At 45.2% G+C, this 6,000-nt stretch overlaps 1 protein-coding gene across 1 annotated transcript in view; it reads right to left on the reverse strand.

The window, feature by feature from the left end:
* The window catches only part of ACSL4 (acyl-CoA synthetase long chain family member 4), a 47,118-nt gene extending 41,501 nt beyond the window's left edge, over positions 1 to 5,617 (reverse strand). Inside the window, exon 1 of the mRNA XM_083372025.1 lies at positions 5,532 to 5,617. The gene's annotated coding sequence lies outside the window, so the exon portion shown is untranslated. The remainder of the gene's footprint in view (positions 1 to 5,531) is intronic.
* Positions 5,618 to 6,000: the final 383 nt, after the last annotated feature.

Consider the following 6,000-nt stretch of genomic DNA (forward strand, 5'->3'; position numbering starts at 1 on the left):
TGTTGTAAGTCGAGGACTACCTGTACTTCATCACTTTTTTCCTTTTTTTTTTTTTTGGTCATCAAGGTTTTGACACCTTGCTAGGCGACTGGTGGTACTCGGATGTTGCCAATATCCTAAAAGTGGTACAGTGGGTGAAAAGGTTGAAAAGCCCTGCCCTAAGAAACATCTGCAACTGCCTAGGATTGAACTCTCAACCTTCTGAGTGAGAGGCGAGCATCTCCACCACTAGGCCACCGCACTGCGCATGTCATACTAGCAACATCTAACCAAATTTGGTGAATCCTTCGAAAAGCTAAGAATGATGAGAACTAGTTGGTAGTTGGAGAGGAGACACACACCTCTCAAAAAATCCTATAGCTCACTCAAAAGCCAGAAAAAACATCCCACAAGAAGGAAAGGGAAAAAAATCCATAGGGTTACTATGAAAATTATATGCTCATCTGCATATTATCTCCAGGAATCAAGCTTGGCTTAATTGTATGCTTATTGCAAAGACATGTTCAATCCCCTATCTTTATACTGCGATGCAACTTTATTTGAATAATTGTTTGATGATGCTTCCTCTAAAGGCAAGATGACAAACAGTAATAAAAACAAAAACCACGCAGTGTTCATCAGTAATGCAAGAGATAATGTGTTTAATAACATGCTGGCACAAACCAAACTATCCTGCTACTTATCCACTTTTCCAAAATACAGCATCTATGCCAAGCTGAATTTTTTATATTGTCAGATTCAAAAGGCCACTTGAAATCTATTGGTTCCCAATTAAAGGTAAAAAGGCAGCTGAGGTTCTTTTATCCTCGGAGGAAGAAAGCTCCTTCCACTTGTTAAATCGGCAGTGTTCTTTCTTATCTTAATCGACAGGACGACAGGATGAAATACACAACCTTGGATTCTCCTAAGAAGTGAATCACTTTTTCCAGGTCTTTCCCCCCCCCCCCCAGCCTGTTACATCAGCATCAGGCCACATCCGGGAGAGCTACGTCTAGGAAGGGGGAGTGAAAAGAGATTGTGGCGTGAGCAACTAAGGACACGAGGGGGCCGGCCGGCTCATCTGAATTCAGGAAGATGTGACCATCTCTAAGGATGACAAAGAATGGGTTCGCCCTCCCCACCCTTGAGAGCAGAGAAATGAAAAGACAGAAATCCAGATCCGTTCACGGGAGAGGAGGAGGAGGAGGGGATCTAGTCTGGAATCTTATTAAGACCCTGCCTCAATCTATAGAAGAAAATGTAAAACTGAATAAGGTCCAACAGAATAAGGAAAAATAGCCATTACAGCAGGGCACAGTAATGAACGAACGAGATCTAAAATAAAAACAGTCCTGATTTGCATCCTTCATTCCATATTGTAAAGCAGAAAGGCAAAATTTCCCAGTCAAATTCTGTTTTCCATAATACTGTCATTCCTCTTTATCTCACAGAGAAAACAGCTCGGTTACATCTACTCGTATTTTTCATACTGACAAGAATATTCTGCTTGTATAGTGTGATTTTTGCATATTATTCACTCAGCTACTGGATCAGTAAATCACCTGGAAAAGCAGCTGGGGCCAGATCTAGAAATACCAGCATCAATCCTGGAGGAGCAACACATGCGTCCCCAATAGCTAGAATGCAACCCCTACTCCAGCTTTGCTCATTACACGATGCCTACAGTTGTCCTCACTACTTACGGTGTTCTCATGGCTCTTCTCTCAGGCTGTCAATCATCTTCTATTCCTGCAGTACAGGTACTCCTTGACTAGTGTCAATGGAGACTGCTCATTATGGTAATGACAGTTGTGATAGTTATTAAGTGAGGTGACTGCGTGATCGCCTTGCTTAATGATGAACCCCCACTGGAGTTGTTAAACAAACCTGGTGAGGTGTGTGTGTGTGTGTGTGTGTAAGCAGACCCCAGGCCTGCAGAGACCTAGGGTGGGGGATATGGAGGAGATAAGCAGGGGTCTGTTGCAGCTTCTCTGTAATCAGTCATAAGGAAGAATGGCTGGGGCACTCCAGCACCTGTAAGTTAGAAATGGGGTCATAAATAGCTTTTGGGGGGTCTGTTGTAACTTCAAGTGGTTGTCTAGTGACCAATCATAAATTAAGGATCACCTGTGCTTTCTCAGATTTGCTCCTTCCTCTATTCTGCTTTCTTTTCTTGTTCTTTTTTCAACCAGTTTTCACATCTTTAGAGGTGGTGTCTGATTCTCCCTCTGTACATTTGTTTCACCTCTCATTTCCCACCATTGTTTTCCAACTGAACATTCCTATTATTGTTTTTTTTTATAAACCTCATTATCAAATAATCTGAGAGCCCTTTCGAGAACAGGGAAGGGTTTATTTTAGCCCTTCGTTAGAATACTCAATGGAGCCCCATTGCTACGAAGACAGCACCTGTTTCTTTTCCCTCCTCAGAGCCGTAATAAAACCTGAGTAGGTTATTAAAATGTAAAGAACAACATCCACAAATGACTTTATGTATTAATTTGGAACTAAAACGACTTGGCTTAGTGGGTCTCACTCCGGGGTCAACGGGCACACAAAATGAAATCTCCCTCCAAGTCAAGCCCAGCACTTGATGACTCAATGACCATTCCCTGGGAATAGATCCCACTGAGGTTAGGCAGGGCTTCTAAGTAGACCTCTGCACTGCTGTTAACTCTCCTTAGTTAAAAGAAAACCTCAGGTGATTGACATAAACAAAAATCATTTTAGTAAGAAAACAAACAACATAATACTTTTCTCTTGGACCTTTAAATACTGCTTACTGTTGCTTTAAGTATATGCTCTGTTGGAACAGAAAATTCATTTCTTTCAATTGCAAGACAGAAGAGAGTATCCATTTATTCCCCCTCCCCGGGCGTCCTCTATTGTATTGTAGTTATTGGTATCTTTTTCCAGGTAAGATTATGATCAGACTGGATGTATCAGCCATTCATAAGTCTACCAAAACTGAAAGATCTGTTTTATAAGCGCATTACTATGTCAATGACTTGGCTGCAACATCAGGCTTTATCTCCAAGCAAGCATACAAAGGGGAGAAGTACAGGAAGGATTTTGAACCCCCCCCCCAAAAAAAACCCTCCCCATTTTTTAAAAAAACTACGTAGGGGTAGGCAACCTTGGCTCTTTTATGATTCGTGGGCTTCAACTCCCAGAATTCCTGAGCCATCCATTGAGATTAGAAATAAACAGATTTATAATTATACGGCTCAGGAATTCTGGGAGTTGAAGTCCACGAGTCATAAAAGAGCCAAGGTTGCCTAGCCTTGTACTAGAGTATTCTAAATAAAAATATACTCTAGAATGGCAACTTCTGAAACTTTCTGTCTTCTCAAAATGACCAGATTTATTTTGATATGCCAGGATATTAATACATCCTGGGTATTATGCCAGGATGAATTAAGAGTTTAAGTTACCACAGTATCTTTTTAAACATTCCTGTTGCAATAAGTTAGCATTTCTCAACCTTGGTAACAGGAAGATGTGGGAAATTCTTGAAGCTGAAGTCTACCCATCATCAAGTGGTCAAGGTTAAGAAACCCGGCAAATATCTTGTCTCTTTTGAAATTGCTCTCTTAAAAAACTCACTGAGACAGGAAACAGAAGACAGAGACAGGAGCAAGTTCTACAAAGTCATGTCTTATCAAAAGTTCTACCAACGTTCTGGTAGGTTCCAACCTTCAAGAGAAGGTTCAGATTCCTCCCAGATATTGCGATGAGAGAAAATTAATATACCTCCAAGGCTGGCACAGATGCGAGCTTTCTGCAAAACCTTTATGGAGGGGTTCCCTCACCAGCAAAGCAATAGACTTCATCAGACAAACACATACAACATCTGTATCTGAACGAGGAAGCATTTAATTTTCAAAAGTTTCTTTCTTCAGGAAACAAAGTCTACCTTTCTGCATATGGTTGAAGTGGACTCTTAGGGGATGGATGGACAAACATCAGTCTGCACTTTTCAGCTCATTAAACTATGGAATTTGCCTCAGAGTAGCCAGATCTTCTTTTAGCATTAAAGGGGTTAAAAGCCATCCATACAAGATTTTTTTAAAAAAATTAACAAGGCGCGCGCTCGCTCTCTCTCTCTCTCTCTCTCTCTCTCTCTCTCTCTCTCTCTCTCTCTCTCTCTCTCTCGTGTGTGTGTGTGTGTGTGTGTGTGTGTGTGTGTGTACACAAACATCACACACACTTGTCAAATTCATATGGCTGCTTATTTCACAAATGACAATGGGCAGCGTACAACCAAGCTAAAAACAATATTTACAAAACAATTATTCATATAATTAGTAAAGGCTTTAAAATGATAAAAGAGCAAAAATAAACAAATATTGGGAGAAGAGCAGGTGTTCATAACAATGCAGCCAGCTCAATATTTCACCAGTCCTCTGGTGTACGTTTGTATAAAAAAAAGTTTTTTGTTTCTCAGTCAAATCAGTCAAAGCCCATCTCATAAAAGGCAGCAAAGAACATGGTAAAAAGTTAACCCATAAGAGTTATAATTGTTTAAACAAAAATTATTACAATGCAACGTTTCGACTCCTAACACAGGAGAGTTAGTTTGTTCATGAACATACATACATACGTGTGTGTGTGTGTGTGTGTATATATATATATGTATGTATGTATGTATGTATGTGTGTGTGTGTGTGTATGTATATACATACATACATACATACATATTTATTGCCCTGTTCACCGCCCTGAGTCCTTCGGGAGAAGGGCGGTATACAAATAAAATTATTATTATTATTATTATTATTATTATTATTATTATTATTATTATTATTATTATTATTATTATTGTGTGTGTGTGAGCACATATCTCTGTACCTGGCTGCCCATGCAAATACCTCCTTTGCATGCCACCTTACATCCTCTGTATTTATCCGCACCCGTATTGTCTCCTCCGCCTGTATCTCCGCAGAGATCAAAGCCTCTGTCTACAGGTAGGAATAACAGAGGCTGACACCTGCAGGCAAATCCACACCCATCGCGGCATATGTGCCCTACGCTTAAAAATTTATGGGAGCGTGAAATGTCCCTATTCCTGCCGAAAACAGGATTTGTCCTCGGTCAATGCATAAAAATAGATCACCTCTCGGGCTCCTCGCCAAATTCCTCCCGCAACCCGGGAAAAAGCCGAGTTCCTACGTGCACCCACTCGGGTACCCAGCATCACCCGTGAACCAGCTCGCCTTTCCGGGAAGGAGCCGGTTCAGGGGAAGCTGGAGGGGCGGGGGGGAAGGGGGTAGCCCTGCCCGGAAAAGGCCTTCCAGCCACCCCCGCAGCCGCCTGGGCTCCATCCGCCGGCGCCTGCCCCGAAGCTCCCACTTGCTGCCCCCGCACGTGGCGGGGAGACCCAGCCAGCCGGGTCCGCCTTTCCCGACCGACGCAGACCCGGGGACGAGCGCCGGCTGCCCCATCCCGACGACCACGGGAGATGCGGAGACAACCCGCCGCCCGCCGCCCGCGCCGCTTCTCCGTCGCCCACCCGCCCGCCAGCCAGGCCTCCGCTTTAGCCCCGGACTGACCGGGAAGGGAAACGGCGTCCCCGGAGGTTCGAGCGGCTCTCCCAGCGGCAGCGACGCGAAGCTCCCCTCGTCCGTCACCGGCGCCGCCTCGCGCCGTTTAAAATGGCTGAGCCAGGGCGCGCGAGGGAGGCGGCGCGCGCGGGGGGGGGGAGGGGGGCGGGACCCTGCGTGGTGCGCAGCCAAGCGCCGCGGGGCTCGCCTGATGGACGTTCCCGGTGGCCTCTGGGAGGAGAAAGGGGCGGGGCGGGGCAGGTTGCCGGGCCGGCGCGAGCCCGGAGCCGGCTTTGCAAACGTCGGAGAGTGCAGGTGGCCAAGGCGGGGAGCCGCTTCCCCGCGTAGCCTGGGCTGCTAAAGGCCCTGCTTGGGGGGGGGGGAGTCCTTTGGAGTAGGGAGGGGCGGGAGTTGAGGGGGAGGAGGAGGAGGAAGAGGAGCCTGCAATCTTCCTCCGGGCAAGAAAAGGGCCCGTTGC

Source organism: Vipera ursinii (assembly GCF_947247035.1).
Source record: "Vipera ursinii genome assembly, chromosome: 12".
NCBI classification, from domain to species: Eukaryota; Metazoa; Chordata; class Lepidosauria; order Squamata; family Viperidae; genus Vipera; species Vipera ursinii.